We start from the raw sequence: 22,734 nt of genomic DNA on the forward strand, positions 1-22,734 counted from the left end.
CTACATATACAGCAGAACACCCAAAGTGTTACTTTGAAAAACATAAAGTGTTTTTGTGGCTGTTGGGGGTGGGGAGCCCAAGAGGAGGGGGATGGGGGATCGGGAGAGAGTGGTCATAGCACAGTTTGAACTTTCAGGGATTCGGAGATGTTGGTTTCAAAATGGAATTTATCCTCAAATCCCAAGATTATAGATTTCCTTCCAAACTGCATTCCCTTCATGGCTTTGAGAACAGTTAAAAGAAAAATTGCTCTCCATATTTTGATTGACATTAAAAACACTGTGAAAATAGTTTGGAACTTGATCTCTTCAAGGGAAGGACAGTAATTAAACTATAGCTTTCGCCTGCAGCTTTTCTTTCACACATACTCAGAACTGTTCCAGGGAAGGAAATTCACAGGGAATTCTGTTCTCATATATCACTTCTAGAAGGAGAGAGAGGCATTCCCAAGAAAATTATCCCCAAACTTCTAAATACAAGAGAAGGTTACTTAATGAATCGCAACCCCAAACCACCGCATTCCATGGAATAAAATCAAATCGAATCAGTCATTTGCAGCCGGTAGTCTTTAATGGCCAGCACTATTAAAAAATCATCAGATTTACCCTGCTTGCCATATAGCGTCTAGTCTTCACTCAAGTTCTAGCTGTCTACGTCTGGTTTTGCCAAACACATTAGAAGGATTTTCAGTTTACAAGTCCATCTGCATAGTCCTGTTAACAGAAGGGATCTATAAATACCAAGTACTTTGTTCTCATCTTTTTTTGACCATGTATTGCCACAGCACTAAAACTCCCCCACCCCTTACGATCAGCTCTTTCTAAAAGGAATTCTAGGCTACTACCAACTAGCTGCCTTGTATGACTGTTTCAGACGCCCAAATATGTCTATCTCCATATAAAAGCCTACCTCCTCCCTTTCTGAAACATATTTCCAATCGACATCTTTTCAGATTCTCTAGACACTTTCAAACAGAAAATCAGATTTCTTAAAAAATAGTTTGGTAGGACATTAAATGTGCTTTCTCAAAACACACCCACCAGCCCATGCATTCTCTTGTTACTAGGTTTTATAGGAAACAGACCGGGATAGGCATCTTCTTTCTTAGCAAATATCAGATCAGTGACATTAACCCTACCAGTGCTAGGTGCTAGTGATCTCTCCATCTCTGACCTTATTTCCTTGCAACTCTGGAAGTCCAGTTTTAAAGACTGGCAGCAGACTATCACACAAATGCCTTTGGTTAAAAAATCATTTCCTTTTGGCTTCTCGTCAACCTCAAGAATTGTTGCTTTTGTTTTTAAAGCAAAACCTCTTTAAATCTTTGGCAATAAAAGATGCAGAAGAGAGTGCGTGAGCAGTCTGGTGCAGTCACCTTGCTAACACTGGCCTGTGGATATCAGGTATAATCTCGTATGGCTGTCCTAAACAAAAGGCTGTCCTAATCAAAGTTGCCAGTGCTTCCTAAATATAAGTCTCCACATGGTTGCTCCTCTTGTCCCAACTCTAAAAACAAAACTTGAAATCTCATCCTGTTTGCCTTCCGGGAATATCCATATGGCAGCGAAGCCCAGTCAGGCTCTGGAGCTTTCATGGTTTATTGCCTTAAACATTCTTGCATCTCCAGCTACCTTAGCCAGGAATGCGGATCGAAAGCCACAGAAAGTCCCCAGATTCTCTGTAGAAGGAAAAAAAAAGAAAGCCTTCTGTGCCTTACCTTGTAGGCTGAAACTTCTTCCTGAGGACTAAGTCGGAAAGGAAGATTGATTTCTTTAAGCAGGAGCACAGTCAGAGAGCAAGCAGGCAGGCAGCCGAATACACACTGCTCTATTCAATAAAACTCCAGACCGCCCTTCCTTGGCCCCTCCCAGAAGTCCATGCTAAGTGAACACATATTCCCTATGTTTATAGTCGGCAGGCGGTGGTATGCATTGTCCTGTCGTTTTTCTAATAGGCAGCCAATGACGACACCCCGGCCAAGGTGGATGCAGCCTGCCTGTGGAGATGCCTGTCATTCCCTAGGCATGCTCAGGAAATCACTCATCAGAAAACCCAAGACCTAAAAAGCTCTGAAACTGCCTGCCGGCTGCCAAAACCAGCCTGCTCCATGCCCTTTTTTGGTTATCCTTAGCAGGGCCTCTGGAAGTGGATCCATTGTCAGGAACAATCATAAGAAATGTTAATCTTGGAGAAAGAGGCTGTCTTGTAGAACAAAATGCAGCAATAAAAAGAAAGCACAGTCTCTGAAATAAAAAGTTAACAGATCAGTTTATTGGGGGTGGGGGTGGGGAAGGCTTCTTAACAGAGAGAGTCTTAATGGCATGTTTCTTTTCAAAGTTCTTGCACATACAAAATGAGTTTAAATTGTTATGCAATTCTAAAACCTGAAGTAGACAGGACCTGGGTCTGCTGTGCAGACTGAACTCTAGCCTGAAAGAGGCACAACTCCCCAAAATATGTCTACATGTGTTATAAAAGCAAGCAACCAAAGGAAAACGAAAAGCTTAGGTCTTTTGAAGCAGGTGATACTGGCCAAAGTAAACCCACGGTCCTGCGGGCTTGGATATCCTCTCCGGCTTCACTTTCCTCCCCTTACCTCTTTCGTTTCCTCAGATTTGGCCATGTGGAGATAGTACTAGAAATTGATACACATCACAGAAGACATGAAGAGACCCACCACCTGCTTTGGCTGGGGTAGACAGATGTATACATCCCACAGAGGTGACATAATGTTCAGGTGACTTCTTGAAAGTGCTCCGACCAACTCTTCGTCGGTAGGACGTGTTCCATAAGAGGGTCAGAATTAGGAGCTGCTAATGAGAAGAAGGTAACTGGCCCACATGTAGTCTTCTCCTTTTCAATATAGAATTCACTCAGTTACTACTTAATTAAAATTGAAAACCCCTTTTTTGGAGCTCTTACTATTTGTCAGGCTGGGGATAGGTGCAGGATCTATGTCTCATTGTTATGTTTGTAGACTGTTTCATCCCTGACCAAGAAGATTCACAATATTTTTCCTGGTTAATTACAAGTCCAGAAGATTGGTCTTCAAAAATGTAAGGTTTTACTATATACCTTTCCCTATTTATGAAGATGCGACTTAGAAATGATCTCTGTTTAGGAAACATGATAGCAAACACTCAGGTGTAACTAGAGTTTGTGCCTCTTTCAGAACAGCTGGGAAGTGACCAGCCCACATGGTCGGTTTCCTCCTTCAGCCTTCCAGCATTCACAAATTACGCAGAGGCATCCATATCGACTCTCTACACTCATCTCTTTCTTGAGAAGGCTGCTTCCCTCCCCTCTTCCTGACTGCTACTGCTACAAAACTCCAAATAGCAGAGGCTCCCAGGCAGAGGGAGAGATGAGCTTCAGGCACCCAACCTAGAACTAGGAATGCACTCTCCTAGAGGGGAGAATAAATAATGGTTGGTGGGAAACGTACAGCCGATGTTACATTTCAGGTGGAACACCACTGTTTATAAAATTGTTCCTGTGGGAAAACGTCTTCTGATCTCAAATAAATGATTTAGAAATAAATTTTCGGAACACAGCCAGTTTTGCTGATGGGGGTATCCCATGTCTAGATACGGTGGAAAGATAGAATAATACTACATAGTCTGGTAAACTGCTGGGCTTAAACATATTGTAGGACAGACATCAGGGAGTTTAGAAAACAACTCAGTCGGTGATGTCTGTGCAAAGATATGACCTGTGTCCAGAGACGTTCCCGGTGCGTGCTCTCCGGGTGGTATCCTCTGTAACTCAGCAAGGCCTGTTTGAAAGTACTATTTTCCACTGCCACTGCTGATTATATCCTAAGCCACACTCTCCCTGCTTGTATAAATAATGCCCTTTGGTGGAACAGCATCAGGGTATAATTTTACAACCTATGAATAAAATAAATACCAGCTTTCCAGAGGAAAGAAAAGTTGTGCTACAAATGGGGAAAATATTATCAACAGGAAACATGGCAGGGACCTGCATTTTGCATGGCTTTTAGAAGATAAATGGCGAAATATTTTTGGGTTATATCTTTTGAAAAAAAAAAAAGTATGTTTCCCTTGATAAATTCTGGCTATCTCATAATAGAGTGTAGAGTGGATGAGTGAACACACAACCTATTTTATGTATTTGAAATAGACTTATTGTGGAGGAACTATATAGTTTGAAAAATAATTTAACAAATTTCATGTAGTGTACACCATGATATTGAACCATTCTTTCTTTGTCTTTTTACTTTTTTTAAAAACAATCAAGAATTTAAAAAGAAAGGAAGGGGAATAAAAAGAAAAAAAAAGATACAAGTTGCTGAATCTCCGCCGTGGGAAATTTCACGTTCATAGTATTTACTTTTTCCAGAGGTCATTTGTAAACAGCCCTAAAAATACACGAGCTTTATATAGGAAATTTCTGAGAAATATATTTCCCAGTTGGATCATCCCAGATAAAGGACGACTTGTCTATCATAGGCTGTATCTACCTAATCAAACCATAATAAATCTAAAGAGACATTTGGAAATATCTGGATGATTCTTTATATTATTTTAGTTACAACTGAGTGTTTGCTATCATGTAGATCCATAGCAAGAAATTGTATTTTGCTTGCATGTCAATTTGGGAAAAGTAAAAACAGGCCATTTTTAAATTCAGAATTAGTTACCTCATTTAGTTCATGAAAAATATACCTCCTTCTAGCTTAAAATGTCTATGTTATTGAATAGAAAAGAAGATCTGAAAATTTTAAAAGGCAGCAAAATACCCCTTGCCACATTCTTTTAGTTAAATAAAACCTTTGCAAACACCCAGGTTTATCAAACAATAAAAACAGACTGGTGGAATCCTGACATCAAAATTGGACAAAAAAGTATCAAACACAATAGAGAATTTGAATTAAGTTCACTTATGAACGCAGGTGAAAAAATTAGTAATTGAATCCAACAGTGTGGAAAAAATAGATAAGAGCAATGCAGAGAGAGTTTAAAATCTAAAAATCCACTGATATAGTGTACAACATTAGCAGTTTAAACGTAAAATAAAATAAGTAAGTAGAAAAAAAGAAAAGAGAAAGATCATCTCAATAGGTGAATGGTATTTGGTAAACTTAGTAATCACTTTTAGAAAAAAATCTCTTGGAAAACTAGAAATAAAATCTTTTTAAACATATTGAGAGGCATTTGACAGAAGTCTATAGCAAACTTCATGCTTAATGATAAAATGTTAAAAGCATTCCCATTATAATCAATGAAAAGGCAAAGATGACTACTATCTCTTCCACCACTGAAAAAATGTGCTGGATACCTAAACAAGACAAATAAATGGAAAACAGAGCCATTGGGATTAGAAAGAAAAATAAATGTCTTTATTTTCTGTATGATTATCTGTGCAGAGAATTCAAGGTATTTATAAATATATTAGAACTAATAGAAGAGCTTAGCAAGATTGTTGGAATTAAGTTCAAGATGGAAAAACCTAGAGTTTCTGTAATCAGCCATCTCTAATTTTTAAATACAATGGAAAAAAATGCTATTCATAATAACAAAAAGTGTTAATTATCTGGGAATAAATGTGCAAGAAAGTTATAAAACCTGAGTTAAGGGCATGAAAAACCTGACTAAATGGTGAAATGGATCATCTTCATGAATGGAAAACCTAGAAGTTGTAAAGATACACATTCTCCTCAAAGTAATCCATGCATTCATTGTTCTAATTAAAATCTCCAAATGGCATATTTTGTAGAACTTGACAAAACAATAGTAAAAATATTTTAAAAGTAAAGATCTAAAAATCGGCAAAGAGGTTTTTTATAAAGCATCACTGCCCTCCAGCCTGAGTGACTAAGTGAGACCCTGTCTCAAAAACAAAAAAAAAGTTCATTTATTCTTTTATTCACTCACTGAACAAATATTTATTGAGTTTCCACCACATGCCAGGGCCTGTGAACAAGATACATTTTGAAGGAGGAAGGCAGATAAACACATTAGCTAATATATGAATATATAATGTCAGGCAGTGGTAAGCACTATAAAAAAACAAGAAAGGGTAAAGTAATAGGGAGAAACAGGGATGTCTTTTTTGAAAGTTTTCAACAGAAACATGAATAAAGTGAAGGAACAAGCAGTGAGACTACGTGATGGAAACGCCTTCCAAAGGCAGGACAGCAAGTGCATATTACAGAAACAGCAGGCCAGGTGTGGTGGTTCATGCCTGTAATCCCAGCACTTTGGGAGGCTGAGGTAGGCGGATCAGCTGAGGTCGGGAGTTCGAGACCAGCTTGACCAACATGGAGAAATCTCATCTCTACTAAAAATACAAAATTAGCTGGGCATGGTGGCACATGCCTGTAATCCTAGCTTCTAGGAAGAGGTTGCAGTGAGCGGAGATCGCGCCATTGCACTCCAGCCTGGGCAATAAAAGCAACATGCTGTCTCAAAAAAATAAAAAATAAAAAAGCAACGAGTCCAGGGGACTTGGGGAGGAGTGAGAGCCAACGGCCAGATCTGTCATCCAGAGGCTTCTAGCCATGGTAAGGACTGTGGAGTTTGTTCCAAGTAAGATGGAAGGTCACTGGAAGATTTTGAGCCAGGAAAAAAAAAAAACACTGTGGCTACATCATCTAGAAAAGGAGCAAGATTGCCAGAGGTGGAAACAGGAGGTGAATACCCACTCCTAGGAGTGAGGTGCTGTTGTGGGCTGGGGCAGTGGTGCTTGGGAGCTGAGAGAGCACTGAATTCTAGGACATGGAGATTCACTGATGGTTTGGATGAGGGCTGTGAGAAAAAGAGAGGAATCAAGAGTGTCTCCTGTTATGCTCTGAATAACAGAGCGAATGGGAGTGCTACTGAATAGAACGGGGACCCCCTGAGGGAGACGGACGTTTGCAGGGAGGAGTGGAAATCATATTAGACATATTTCAGGCATGTTAAGATGACCATCAGACATTCAGTGGGAGTGAGGGTAGGGAGCGTCATATGCAAATCTGGTGTTCAGAAAAGGAGTCGAGGCTTAAGGTGCACATTTAGGAATCCTCAACTTTTAGATAGGATTTAAAACCAGGAATGAGTTACCTAAGGGAGTGTAGACAGAAAAGGGCAGAGATGTGGGAGCTAACACACAAATATTTAGAGCCAGAAAAGGAGGCTGAGAAGGAGCTGAAACCCACTGCTTAGGGGGAGGCAGTTGAAGGAGGCGTGGCCATTGAAGGAAGGACTCCTGCTTTAGTTAAAGGCCATCTAGTATCATTCGACTTTTCAAACAATGTAGCTTGTGATAGATTGGGTTATTGTTACCGAATTCACTTCCTCTTTTAATGGAATTAAACACTTATATTCCTTGCAGCACTTCGGTAGGTGGATTTGATCATGTGGTTTGCCTTGAGCAGTGCAATGTGGCCAGAGGTGATGGCGTGCCTGTCCACGGGAGAGGCTTAAAGAGATGTCACAGGTTTGCTTTTGCTTCGAGCACCTGCCCTTCGCCATGATAACAGCACACACCATGCAGTGGGTTGAACGGTGTCCCCGGCAACAATATGTTCATCCAAAACCAGTGAATAGGACCTTATTTGGAAATAGGGTCTTTGTATATATAATTAAGGATCTCAACATGAAATCATACTGGATTGTCCAGGTGTGCGTGAAATCCATCTACAAGTGACCTTATAAGAAAAAGACAGGGCGATTTGAGATACACAGGACACGGAGGAGAAGAGAGGGTGAATACAGAGGCAGGGATGGAAGCGACACGCCTGCAAGCCAAGGAATGCTGAGGCTTGCCAGTGACCCCCAGAAGCTGGGAGGGAGGCGTGGGGTGCAGTCTCCCTCAGGGGTCCACAAAAAGCCAGCAGCCCTCTTGACACCTTGATTTTGTACTCTGGCCTCCAGAACTGTGAGAGAAAAAAACACGTATTGTTCTAAGTCACCCAGTTTGTGGTAATTTGTAATAGCAGCACAGGAAACGAATCCTCCCCAGACAGTGGCTGCTCTGCAGTTTGGTTTCCAGAGTGAGAAGATGTAGAGCGGGGCTGGGCTGGTGAATTCAGTCAACACAGGCAGAGCTGCTATTTCCCAGGCCTCATGTGTCGGGAGCAAGAAACAAATGTTTGCTGTTGTAAGCCACTGAGATTTGAGAGCATTTTTTCTTTTTACAAAGAAAAAGGTAACTCATATTTATAAATATTAAGTAAGAATTAAATTTAAAAAAATTTTGGTTACATCATAATGTAAACATTTCTGTTCAACAAAAGCCGCCATATACAAAGTGAAAAGACAAGCCATGAGAAAATTTTCAATGTTTAAAACAAAAAATTAGCTAGACTATTGGCCAGGTGTGGTGGCCATACAATTCAGTATGATTTCATGTTGAGATCCTTTTTTTTTTTTAAAGTTTATTTTATTTTATTTTGTTTTATTTTAGAGACGAGGTTTCACCATGTTAGCCAGGATGGTCTCGATCTCCTGACCTCGTGATCCACCCAGCTTGGCCTCCCAAAGAGATCCTTAATTATATACAAGCCCAGTGCTGTGGGAGGCCAAGGTGGGCTGATCACCTGAGGTCAGGAGTTCAAGACCAGCCTGGCCAACATGACAAAACCTGTCTCTACTAAAAATATAAAAATTAGCCAGGCGTGGTGGTGTGTGCCTGTAATCCCAGCTACTTGTGAGGCTGAGGTAGGAGAATTACTTGAACCCAGGAGGCAGAAGTTGCAGTGAGCCGAGATCATACCACTGCACTCCACACTCCAGCCTGGGCAACAGAGCAAGACTCCATCTCAAAAAAAAAAAAAATCTAGACTATCAAGGAATGCCTACAAATCAACTGATACAGAGAGAGTGTGTGTGTGTTAAGAGAAACCCAATAAAAAATAGGCATAGGATAAACAATTCACCTGCAAGGGTCAAAAACCTTGAAGTGAGGTTCAACTTCATTAGTTATCAGAAAAAACACAAGTTAAAACAACGACAACCAGATTGGTAAAGAAGAAAAAAGTTTGATTATGCAAAACTAAATAATACTGATGATGTACAGAAACAAATTCTTATACATTTTGGATAAGAAAGTAGATTGGTTCATTCACTTTACTGAGTGATTTGACAATATCTAGTGACATTCGGTATGTGCATCTATATTCTCTAATCCCATTTCTAGGTATATCCTCTTGGGATGCTCTCACACTCTTAAGCCAAGAGACATGTCAAAGGATGTTCATTAGTTCATTAAAGCATTGTCTGCAGTAGTGAAAACAAAGTTAAAAATGCCCCAATAGCAATCCACAAGGGAGACGCTACGTAAACTACTGTATAGGATGGAGTATTATATGTAACATAATAGCTAAATACCTAATTATATAAACATATGTGTACTTATAAAAATATATAATAGCTAATACCATATTGCATATGGTATAGAATGGAGTACTATATATAATAGCTTAAATGAGTGAGCTGGAGGTACCTGAAACTCCAAAGCATATTGAGTGAGAAAAAGAAGCAAGCTGTAATTGGAATAATTTCATTTGTATGAGTCATTTAAGGATGCATATTAGAATGGGCTGGAACCGCATCAAATGTAAGATAGTTGTTGGCCATGAGGGAGAGAGGGGAATGATTCTGGTCTTGAAATTAAGAAATTTAAAATGTATCAGCAATGTATAAAAAAGGATCTTAAGTAATTACGAAAAAAATTATATCTGTTAATGCTGCAGAGCACGTACACAGTTGTTTGTGGTATTATACTTTGGCTTTTTTTTTTTTTTTAAGATGGAGTCTCGCTCTGTCGCCCAGGCTGGAGTGCAGTGGCGCGATCTCAGCTCACTGCAACCTCTGACTCCTGGGTTCAAGCAATTCTCGTGCCTCAACCTCCTGAGTAGCTGAGATTACAGGTGCACACCACTGCACCCGGCTAATTTTTATATTTTTAGTAGAGACGGGGTTTCACCATGTTGGCCAGGCTGGTTTTGAACTCCTGACCTCAGGTGATCCGCTTTCCTCAGCCTCCCAAAGTGCTGGGATTACAGGTGTGAGCCACTGTGCCCAGCTTTGTTTTTTTTTTTTTTTTTTAATTGCAGTATAAATGAGACATTCTCCCCCCATAGCACTAGTAATCTGGTCCTCTAGATTACTTCTTAGATGTTCCTGAGACATCAGGAAAGGCCACTGTGCTTCTTTGTCCGTAGGTCAACAGAACAGCTCACATGGGGCCAGCCCAATTAGCAGGAGAATGGACCTGCCCTGACTGTGAGGTCCTCAGCTTAGTCACACATTTGTACACCATGACATCAATAGTCACTCTTGAAGGAGTAACAGCTTAAGCCACAGCCTGCTTAGTGCCTGCTCAGCGCCTTGGTGCCACCTGCTTTATAAGTAGGGTGCAGATAAAGTGAGAGCATGCACTGACCCACTTTGATAGGGCCAGTCTCCTAAAGCACCAGGTGGAAGAAGAAGGGCACTGGTGGTCTAGGATAAGGCTGAGGACCTGACAAAATGAAAGAGGGCATGATCCAGAGAAGACCCAGTATGGATGAAGGAGCTCCTGTGATAAATATGGTACTGTTTCTCACTTCCATGGAACGGGACTGGCCATCCCCTCAGCCCCCCTGTAGGAGTCTCTGTCTCCTTATTTCTTGAGCTACAGTGGATGACTGGATGTCTCTATGTTCTACCCTTCCCAGTCCACCCATATTCATTGCTGTTGGATTTGCTCTAATCTTAGAGAAAGCAAAAAGTTTCCAGAAATTTCTTCCAGTCTCCAATGGGTATCTGAGTCATACGAAGCTGTGACTAGATTTTTCTCAGCTATTCATTTGTTCATTGATTCATTTATTCCCTCAACATCCGAGCATCTGTTACCTGCAAGGCTTAGTGTTAGGTTCTGTCCCTGTTATAAAATCTCATCCTTGTTATAATCTTGTCACTGTCACTTTGAATCAAAGACACAGTGTGTACCTCTAGAAAACTGCTGTTCTAATGGGGAAGCTCTGACAGGCACTGAAGATGGACTCCAGGATGGCAAGTCCTGAGAGAGACCGTTTGGCTCTGCGCGTCTGCATGCACTTACACAGCCGTGTGCATTTCGTCTTCCCGTTCATGCTCAAGGAAGCCTGTCCGAAATCCAAACAAGACTGTTTAGTGAGGCCTGGCCTCCCCTCCTAACCAGAAAACACACCCTTCACTCATTTCAGAAAAAAAAATAATAATAAAAAAGCCAGTCTTATAATTGGCTTTGCATTGCAGGCATACTTGTGAGGGGCGCAAATAAGAAAACATTTAAAATATTTGATCTATTTTGGGTGAGGTTCTGTAGCTTTGGCCTAGCTGACTGTCATCTGAGAGGCAAGAAGGTAGAGATTTCTCTTGGGGGATAGACTATTTTTAAGATTGGAAAAAAAGAGGGAAAATATTTTTAAAGAGATTGCTGAGTCTGGTGATAACGGGAGAGATGGCTGTTTGGACCAAGCAAACTAACTATGTGATATGGACGCATCTAACCACGGATCAGGCTCTGCGGGAGGTTTGATGGATTTATCACACACATACACACACACACAGACACACAGAGAGAGAGAGAGAGAGAGAGAGAGAGAGAGAGAGAGTGTATGCACGAGAGAGAACTGAAATATCTTCGCAGCTTCACGGCCTTGCCCCTTTCTGAACCCTCACTGGGCCTTTCGGCTTCATCTCACCTCAAGCTGCTTCCTGCTCTCTTGTCTCCCTGTTGGTCCCTCCTGTCTGTCTATAAACGTGTCCAAGGGTTGGGGTGAAAATACTTGTGACCAACTCTTGTTTCTTTTAGCTCCACTCTTCTCTTTCCTTTTGGTGTCAAATTTCTCCAAATGATTAGTTTATGATGCAGCCCCTCCCTATTCTTCGTCCACAACCTCACCTCTTGGTCCACGGCCATCCTGTCTTCAGCCTCCCTTCCTCCCTCCTCGTCTGCCCTCCATGCTCTCTAACTCCTCTTCGTTCTCACTTTGTCTTTGGTGGCTCCTGACACGAGCGTCTAGCCTATCGCCCTACCTCTCTGGCCTCTTGGCGTTTTCTACTTGGGCTTTCTTTTCCCTAAATATGGGCATCCTCCCGGGTCCAGGCCTGATCTCTCTCTCTTAGAAACCAGTAATACCTGCTTCACAGGGCAGAAGTAAGAATTAAATGAAATAAAATGCATATGAAGTTGCTTTGTGAACTAACCGCTCATTTACTTACATGGAATAAACATTTATGAAGTAGCTTATCTGTACTAAAACTATTCTCAGTCCTGATGTGTTAGGCCATTCTTGCCTTGCTATAAATACCTGAGACTGGGTAATTTATAAAGAAAAGAGAAGGCCAGACATGGTGGCTCACACCTGTAGTCCCAGCACTTTGGGAGGCTGAGGCAGGCAGATCACCTGAGGTCGGGATTTGGAGACCAGCCTGGCCAACATGGTGAAACTGCATCTCTACTAAAACTACAAAAATTAGCGGGACATGGTGGCCAGCTACATGGGAGGCTGAGGCAGGAGAATCCGTTGAACCCAGGAGGCGGAGGTTGCAGTGAGCCAAGATCAAGCCACTGCACTCCAGCCTAGGCAACAGAGCAAGACTCCCTCTCAAAAAAAAAAAAAAGAAAGAAAGAAAAAGAAAAGAAAAAAAGAAAAAAGAAAAAGAAATAAAAGAGGTTTAAGGGGCTCATGGTTCTGCAAGCCTTATAGGAAGCATCGTATTGGCACCTGTCCAGCTTCTGGTGAAGCCTCAGAAAGCTTTCAATCATGGTGGAAGATGAAGCAGGAGGAGGTGTTTCACATGGCAAAATCAGAAGCTAGCGAGAGCAAGACAGAAAGGGAGAGACAGGCGCCATATATTTTTAAGCAGCCAGATATTGTGAGAACTCACTATCTCGAGAACGGCATCAAGAAGATGGTGCTAAATCATTCATGAGAAATCCATCCCCCTAATCCAATCACCTCCTACCAGGCCCCACCTCCAATACTGTAGATTATAATTGAACATGAGATTTGGGTGGGGACAAATATTCAAACAATATCACCTGGGAACACATTGATACTATATATAACACTGTGCCTGCCCTTCTCATAACAGAGGTTTGCCTTTTGCTGGCAGATGTACCTGGAATCACATAAGTGCAGTAGAGTGGGGGCAGGTCTCCGATAAAAATTCTGTGCAGTGAGGGTTATGTCAGGCAACCAAGGAGGAAGAGGTCATTCCTATCTTACCAGGGTTTTGAAAAATCTCATTTGTTCTCATGTTTTTAACAATTAGCTCTTGTGATAACAAATAATATGCATATTTGTACCTTGAACTATTTTTTTTCCCCCGAGACCAACTCCTGCTCTGTCGTCCAGGTTGAAGTGCAGTGGCACAATCTCAGCTCACTGCAACCTCTGCCACCCCGGGTTTAAGCAATTATCCTGCCTCAGCCTCCAGAGTAACTGGGATTACAGGTACATGACACCACACCTGGCTAATTTTTGTATTTTTAGTAGAGACGGGGTTTCACCATATTGGCCAGGCTTGTCTCGAACTCCTGCCCTCATGATCCACCCAACTCAGCCTCCCAAAGTGCCAAGATTACAGGCGTGAGCCACCGTATCTGGCCTGAACTTGGTTTTCATGGTGAATTAATGTACTTGCTCAAACACCTTCAATATTATCTTACTACCAATAGAATAAAATCAAGGCTTGGCTGAGCATTTTAGGGGAATCTGTAATTATCCTTCTGCTTGCCTTTCCTACGATTCCCTGCACAAAGGTCTTCTCTCTCTCTCTCTGATCTGCTCAGCACCAGCCCCACATCATGGAGTGCACCTCCTGTCTCAGTGACTTCAGTCTTGATGCTTCTCCCGCTTCACATTTGCCCACTGTGGCTCCACACCCACATGAAAGCCACCTCTAAAATCCCAGCACTCAGCTCATGCCCTTTCTCGGACAACTTGTAATCCAAGAAGTGAGGTCAGACTCTCATTTTCTCTTTATCATTTACTGACTTGAATTATTTGATTTGATTGTATTTGAGTATATCCACCATGTTTTCCTAACTAGATTAATTAACAACTAATTAATTAATGGTTGAGTGATGCTAATTAATAACGAATTAATCAATGAATAATTGACAAATATTTCTTGGGTGCCTGTTATGTGTTACTCTACTAGGTCCTAGTGCCATTGTGGTGAACAAGGCAAACAGAATTTTTTTTTTTTTTGAGAAGGAGTTTCACTCTTGTTGCCTAAGGTTGTAGTGCAGTGGCCCGATCTCTGCTCACTGCAACCTCCACTTCCCGGGTTCAAGTGATTCTCCTGCCTCAGCCTCCCGAGTAGCTGGGATTACAGGTGTCCGCCATCATGCCTGGCTAATTTTTTGTGTTTTTAGTAGAGACAAAGTTTCACCATGTTGGCCAGGCTGCTCTCGAACTCCTGACCTCAGGTGATCCACCCACCTTGACCTCCCAAAGTGCTGGGATTACAGGTGTGAGCCACTGTGCCCGGCCGCAAACAGAATTTTTAAAAACCGAGTCTATACCATAAAATCATCAGCCATATGTCATTCCTGCCTATATTTCTCTCTTTTTTCTCTATCTACTGCCTTTCTGAGCCATAATTTCAATGCAAACAAAATATAAAGATACCACGACAAAAATTATTTATATTCAATTTGTACACAAACCCAGAACCAAATCTGAGAATGCAAGTCGGTGCCTGGGGAATGGTGGTGTATTTGGGTCTAGGCCAGGAGCCCTGGAGTCTGGTTGTTTGATGCTACCCTAATTAAGAGGTGCAGATGTCTGGAAAGAGAAGCCAATGATACAGTCCTCCCACATGCCCAGGAATGCCAGGCATACCACGCACAGAACTACTCATGTATGGACTTTGGGGACACTTTGTTACATGTATCTTCTGGAAGGCAGAGAAGTAGTAGCCATAATAATAGCAAACACTTAAGTATGGCTAAAGGCTGATTTAGAAACTAGAGTGCCAGTTAGCTACGTTAAAGTGGGAAATCTATTCTGAGAGGGAAAACTCAGGTGACCATTTGTACCAAGTCTTCTGTCTGGTGGACAGCCCCTCTCAGGACACAGAGAAAGAGATGTTAGGGGAAGTTCTGACCAAGAGCCCAAGAGTCTGGCCAATCTGGAGAGATGGCTCCAGCAACCTATGGTGGCTGATAAATTGCCCCTCTTTAGGGATATTTCTGTCTGAGAAACTAAGCCCCATTGCTGGAAGAACTTCTTCTCCCTAAAATAATACCAGAGGAATACTCATGTAGTGTTCTTGCTCAAGCTCTAAAACACTAGCCTTCTCTTGCCTGCCATTTATACTGCCTTCGTTCAAGTTATGGATCTTATGTTCATGTAGCATGTTTAGTTGAATATTTCCTGGTGTTTTATATGAATCTATCTCCTTAGAAAGACTGTCTCTAAATCTTGAAATCACTCTGTTGAATAGTTAATTTCTGGGAAGTTTTTAAGTAGACTACAATGCGTGACTCTAGACAGACAGACAGACTGAGAGACAGACAGATTAGATAGATAATAGGTAGATAGAGGTATAGATAGAGATATGATTCTAGATATAGATCTAGATATAATTGAGCAAGTACTCATTTCTGTATCCCAGCCTCTGGTGTAATATCACACAAAATGTTATGAGATGAATGAATTCTAGAGAATTTTAACTTCCTGATCTCATTTCCAAATTTGGGGATTCTTCCTACTTTCAGAACCCTGTATGACTTGGATCTGTGTTCCCGCCCAAATCTCATGTCCAGTTGTAATCCCCAACGCGTTGGAGGTGGGGTCTGCTGGGAGGTGATTGGATCATGGGGGTGGGTATCCCCCTTGGTGCTGTTCTCCTGATACCGAGTGAGTGCTTACGAGATCTATTTGTTTAACACTGTGTGGCATCTTCCCTGCTCTCTGTCTCCCTCCTGTTCCAGCCATGTAAGATGGGCCTGCTTCCCCTTTGCCTTCCACCAGGATTGTAAGTTTCCTGATGCCTCCCCAGAAGCCAAGCAGATGTCAGCATCGTGCTTCCTGTACATCCTGTGGAACCATGAGCCAATTAAGCCTCTTTTCTTTATAAATCACCCAGTCTCAGGTATTTCTTTATAGTGATGTGAGTACGAACTAATACAGAACCCTTAGCTAGGAGAGCTTTTAGCAACTCTCCCAATCCAGCTCTCTAATACTCCTTCCCTCCCATGAAGAAAACCCATGCTCAAGACTGCCCGAATTCAAAGAGACCATTCTACATTATGTAGGCACTAGAGCCTAGAGCCTTAGAATATATCTATTTAGAGCCAGATGCTCCCTTTACCAGGCTGGAGTGGCAAGGAGAGCTGGGACTACACTCACCTAGGAGAGCAACTGGCCATTTCTATTTTCCACTTTGTCTTCATTTTGCTGGCTGGTGGGCTTTGAACCAGACTTTCTTCCACAATGGAGTGAAAAGATCCAAGATTCAACTGAAGATTCAATTGTAGTCCAACTAAGCTCAGTTGGAAGATACCCTGCATTTGGGGTCAAGGCTCCAGCCAATAGGAAAAGTGCTCCTTTGTCCAGTATTGGCCTCTGTACTATTTCTTCTCTTGGGAAACTCGCAGAGAAGGGTGCCTAATGGTAGGGAGCCAATCTGGGGGTTCCCAGGTCCATTCCTGCTAAATACTGTGCTTTTAAGATGGTTTATAAGCTGCAAAGACATGATTGCAAATATTTCAAAAACAATAAATACAAATAATGGTTAATATCTATTAGTACTTTTCATCCAACGGGGTGTGCTACTCATACTATCATCACTTTTCCTTTCTATATCCCCATAAAGTTAATTGGCAAATGTTACAACGTTCACTTACAGGAAGCAAAGACGGGTTTAGAACCTGACCTCGGGACACAGGAAGAGTTCTAACACAGAAAGAGTGCAGATTACAAGTTAAGAAACTTGAGTAAATCATTTAATCTCTCTGAGTTTTAGTTTTCTCATTTGTAAAGTAGCTGCCTCACAAGAGTTGATATGAAGATCAAAGAGATTAAGAAATGTTAACATGCTTTGTAAACTAAGAAGTACTTAGCTACGTTATCAGCATGAAACTGAGATAAAACCCAAGTAACCTCCTGACTGACAGTTTTTTTTTAACTTTAAATTAATCGACTGCAAATTTTCTTTCTACGAGATCTTGAACCTCAATAGATTATAGAGCAGTGATTTCAGCAGCCGCAGAACTTTTTCTGATACTTGTCATTCCAAAGAAATTGGTGAAATTCCACTGAGCACAGACAGGAAAACACTAAAGTTTTTTCTTAAATGTGAAAATAGGATATCATTTGGAAAAATGGGTTGGAACACAGGGTTGAGGGCAGGGAGAAGTAAAAATAAAACTTCATGCAGAGCCAATTTTAGGTGAAACAGTGGAGGAGGTAAAACGTGTTTTCAGAATTCTGTTTCTCACTTCTTATGTCCTAAAGACCTATCTCTGACTGATCATATGATACTCACCTTTCTTGGCATCATTTGTGTAGCATTCCTCCTTTTCACCATTCACTGTTAAAGCCTGACTGTCCTGAGACCTGTTCTCTTCCAGGCCTCTTCTAAGAGAGGAGTACTGAGTTGCTAGTACTCAACAATGATTACTGTTTTGATCTGTCTGAAAAGACAGGGTACTATACTTGTTACCTATGTGCAGTTTACCTACATAATAATTCTGAACATATACCTCTAAACTTAAAATAAAAGTTAAAGAGAAAGAAAGAAAGAAAAAAAACCATTTGCATTCTGGAACTCTGTTCTTTTGTTTCGTTTTGTTTTATTATTTTTATAACATCCTCTTATCTTACTTCTCCCCACTGCAGGCAACCATCCTATTCTGTTCCCTGTGCATTTTCTGTATTGCATGTCTTCTTCCAAAGTTATAAGTATTGCTTCGTGTGCATACATCTTTAATTTATGTAAATGTGTTGTTTTATATATCATCCTCTTATTTTTCTCTCTAAATTCTATGTTATTCAAAACAAAAACAAAAACACAATTTACCCCATGGGATCTTTCAATTCTTCAAACTCAAAAGAGATACTGTAATAGGAAAAATTTCAGTCAATGTGTAAGTTGTAATGAAAAATATTTCGGAATCAAGGGACCGGGTCCTCTTAGCATCCTTCAATTTTTTTCTTTCTTCTGCCTCTAATTTGTCACATATTCCAATGCTATTACTTTGCTTAGGTCATCATCATTGCTTATCTGATTTTATGCAATAAACAGGTCTCCCTGCCTACTCTGCCACTCCATCCCCAAACCCCACCCTCAATCCATTCTTCTGCAGCTAGAACTATGTAAGCAGGGTTATGCTACCTCCCTATCAAAAACTCACATTTGGATTCCTACCACACTCAGGATACAACTCTACAAGTCCCTCTGTAATCTTGCCCTTCTATCTCTCAGACTTCACCTCCTACTGCTCCTGTGCTCTCGCCCTTTGCTCTAGCCAGAGCGGCCTCCGGTTGTCCCTGCAACACCATGTCCCGGCACATGGTGCTCTGGCCCTCCATGCTCTTTCCTCTGCCCAGACTCTGCTTCCGCAGCACGTATCTTCATAACTTCCTCCTGCACTTCCTTAGATCTCTGCTGAAAGCCACCACGTCAGCAAGGCTTCATTGACCCTATGTGAAATGAGAACCGTCCTGCCACACTGCTTACTGCCCACCATGGTTATTTTCCTTCTTGGCATTTATTGCCACTTGACATACTATATATTCAATCTGATGACTTGTTCATTGACTTTCCTCCACTTTTCATAAGAATGGAAGCTCCTTGAGGGCTCATTCTTTGTCTGTTTTATTTGTTGCTTTATCCCCAGCACTAGTTCTTGGCATGTGGTAGGTGAATTAATGGATGAATGGTTCGTGGATGAAGGCTAGTCATCTATAAAGAACTTAAAAGGCCAGCTCTTAATAATTTAGCTCCTAGCCCTCTAACCAGGGCCATCTTGGTTATCCCTCCAGAATCTGTCTCCACCTCCGCACACACATGCGCACACTCCCTCTCCACTCTACGCTCCAACCAGATGAAAACTGTTTTTCATTGTCCTGAATGTGCCTTGCTCCCTCTTGCCCTCAGGTTTTCACACATTCTTTTCTCTCTGCCTTGAACAGTGTTCCTCCATATCTGTGTCCAGCTAGCTCCCTTCTGGCCTTTTTCTAGGTAACCTTTATGACTACCCAAGTCTGAGTTAAAAGCCCTCCTGGCCGCCACACAGTGAACTTCCAATATAATTGTGCTCATTCTCCTCTGTTGCCATAACCTGTGACTTTTCGGTCTCTACCTTGCAGTTTGAGATTTTTGAAGACAGAGGCAGATCTATTTTTTTCTCATGAACTCTGCAGTGCCCAGAAGAGAACCTCAATAAATATCTGTGGAATATACTAAGAGACCAAATCATTCCACAGATATTTATTGAGGCTCTAGTATATTCTAGACTGTAGGTTGCTAGAGGGCATTGCTTGTAGGTTTAATTTGCTCTGAGTAGCTCTTTATAAATGTTACAGTCATGGACGTTGAGGATGAAGCCTATGTGGGGTCACAGTACACTAACTAGAAAGATCCATAGCCTCTCCAAGGTGCTATTTTTACCTTTAGAAATAGCCACAGGGGAATGAATGACTAATCAGTGGGCCTATAGGAATTTTTAAACGACCTTGATTTAGGGAATTGTCACGTGCCGTCATTTTTATCAGTGTGAAGGGGCCTAGGGCTGGGAAGGAAGGGACGGATGTGGGTGCCAAGCTGAGTGACAGCTGGCTGCCTGGATCCTCTGGGCTATTCTCAGTGCATGTTCCCAGGAAGAGACTGTCAAGCCCTGTGTACATGCAGTTGTCTCACATGTTACTATGAGAATAGCAATAAGGGAGTCTCCTTCCCAGTATCCCTTTGAGGAATAATAAGTAAATGTTACTTAAAAAAAAAAAAAAAACTGTTTCACCAAGTAAAACAGACTTTGGAGTAAAGAAACAGCCAGCCAGAGTTCCACAGGGAGCTGGAAACTGTTCCACATTTTAACCATTCCCATCTGTCTAATGGGTGGTAATTAGTAACTTCTCCACTGCTGTGTTCTTGGAAACACACACACACACACACACACACACACACGCCCCAATGGGAACTGAAGATATTTAAAAGAAAGGAGAGCTAACTTCACATGCTTATAAATATCTTTGGACTCTTATCCCGAATGACCAGTTCACTTAAAGTTTAAATGTATGTGAATTAATTTTCATTCATTTTCTATTAATATGATTAATATGGTTCACGATGTATGTTATAAATGTGTGTCCCTATATATTTATATACGAAATATACTAAAGTCAGCAGGCAGTCATCCCAGTTCTAAAATGAGATGGTTCAACAAGGAAGTCCCTCAAGTGTTTTCAGTTCTAACAATCTATGAGTCCTGGAGTTTTGACTTTGCATCAACTCACACAGGCTTTAGGAAAGAAGCATAGCGTTCCACACAACGGTCTAAATAAGCCAGCGTCACCCAAACACTCAGCATGTGGAATGCACTTGTAGAAAGTTTCTGGGTGGGCCCACGTACACTATGTTTGCTATACTAAACAGAGTCTGTGCTCAGCTGGTTACAAGTTTGACTCAAGGCACAAGCTTTGCATTGTCATCAAATAGATGCTTGTGCAGAATCAACAGTACCTTTGTGAGTGAGCAAGATCCTCTTGTATAGCAATTCTGAAACAGTTTTGCTCGACTTCATTTTTATGTTTTGAGATGGAGTCTAGCTCTGTTGCCCAGGCTGGAGTGCAGTGGTGTGATCTCGGTTCACTGCAACCTCCACCTCCTGGGTTCAAGTAATTCTCTGCCTCAGCCTCCCGAATAGCTCGGATTACAGGCACCTGCCACCACATCTGGCTAATTTTTATATTTTTAGTAGAGACGGGGTTTCACCATCTTGGTCAGGCTGGTCTTGAACTCCTGACCTTGTGATACACCCGCCTCGGCCTCCCAAAGTGCTGGGATTACAGGCGTGAGTCATCGTGCCCAGTCTCCATATTTTTAAAATAGTCATACAGGAGACCATTCGAACTTTTGTAAGACAAACCCTGGTAAGAACTTAGGCCTGGAAACTTCTGGAAGTCTCCAGGCTAATTATATGAGTAACCTTTGGAGTCTGTGGAATGAGGTCTTCAAGGAACACAAAGATGCAAATCATAGGCATCAACAGCCAAGACACATGATAGAGAGCAGGATCTATCTATAGGCAGAGCCAGGAGGATCTTTTTGAATAGAGAAGCATAGAGAATGGAAGTGGGAGGTGGAAGGAGAACAGTACTGTGCCCTGCACAACTCCAGGGGTCGTCATTCTCATTCTCTTCTACGTAGGCGGTGCTCTCCAGAGAGAAGGGAGAGTAAAGTAAGTGCAGTTTTCATTCAGTTGCACCATATGGAAAGCCGATATGGAAAATAATATTTATGCTTCAGGGGTTTATTTGATAGCCAATAACTAAACAACTAAATGTCTTAGGTTTTTTTTTTTTTTTTAAGCCCAAAGAAAAAATTAAATTGACTCAAAGTTTTCTGGCAAAGAAAGTGATTCATGCCAAGTTCTAATACCTTATGTCTTAAAACAGCAAGAGCAAAATGGCCTCTCTGAATGAAGCAAATCAGTAAATGCCTAGAAAAAAGAGCGTAAGTGGTGATTTTCAAGTTAAAAATAGTACTGCTTTCATTCATTCTGCCTATATTTATTCACTGACTACTATTTGTCAGACTTTGCTATCAGATTGCATTTAAGGTTCTCACAGGCCCATGAAAAAGCTCAAATTTATATTTTGGATTCTTGTTCTACATTATCAGTTCACTTAAAAGGTACATGAATTAATTTTATTAATACATTATGAATCAAGTTATGAGTTTCAAGTCATAATAATATTCAGGAAGAAATAAAAACAAGTTGGCTGCTTCACTGGACACCAAGATCTGTGTCTAAGAATCATGCAGAATCCACCAGGTCTAATTATATATTTGTAACAGTATCTAGAGAGAGGTCTTCAATGTCGGAGCTTTATAAAGATGACAAAAGGATTTAGATTGATTGAGCCTCCTGTCAGAAGTGAGAACTCCATATAATTTATAATACATAGTTTATTATAACATCAATTTATATACTATGAACTAATCTCAATATAGAGTAGATTTTGATTAAAACCCAACCTCTCACTTACTAATAGATTGTGACAACCCATGACTAGTGTAGCTAAATGAATAATTTCTCCAAATACAATTTTAATAGTAAGAACAGAATGCAGCGCCTCAAAATGGACCTATGAATATAGGAAAAAATGGCATATGATAGAGGTAGCATTTTAGATAAGGGATGTCTTTTGGATGTCTCTTCAATAATTTGATGGTATTATTGGTTATCCATTTGGACAAATATAATGTTTAATCCCTACCTCACATCATCCACCAGTCATTTCCAGATAGATTAAATATATAAGCATACAAAGTAAAACTATAAAAATATCAGAGGAAATATGGAAAATGTTTTACTTTGGGTAGAAAAGATTATTTTGAACAAGACTCAGAAGGCAAACAACACAAAGGAAAACACCAATAAATGTGACTATAAGAACAACTTCTACACTGTGAAAAATAACACAAGTGAAATTTAAAGACCCAAGAGACAGAATTAGGATAACATAATTACATATTCATCACAAACAAAAGCTGAGTGTCACTTACATCTGT

General features: G+C 41.0%; 1 protein-coding gene across 7 annotated transcripts in view; it reads right to left on the reverse strand.

Moving 5' to 3' along the window:
- The window catches only part of CALD1 (caldesmon 1), a 232,356-nt gene that overhangs the window by 199,529 nt on the left and 10,093 nt on the right, over positions 1–22,734 (reverse strand). For 2 of the 7 annotated variants that reach the window (XM_012465737.2, XM_064373248.1), the window contains exon 1: positions 1,719–1,992. The exons of 1 other annotated variant lie outside the window; for it this stretch is intronic. The gene's annotated coding sequence lies outside the window, so the exon portion shown is untranslated. Of the gene's footprint in view, positions 1–1,718; positions 1,995–22,734 lie in introns of those variants that run through there. 4 more of the 7 variants (XM_064373280.1, XM_064373261.1, XM_012465735.2 and 1 more) reach the window with 3 other exon arrangements.

This window comes from Aotus nancymaae, unplaced genomic scaffold (assembly GCF_030222135.1).
Source record: "Aotus nancymaae isolate 86718 unplaced genomic scaffold, 86718_ANA_hifiasm-v0.15.2.pri h1tg000002l, whole genome shotgun sequence".
NCBI lineage: Eukaryota > Metazoa > Chordata > Mammalia > Primates > Aotidae > Aotus > Aotus nancymaae.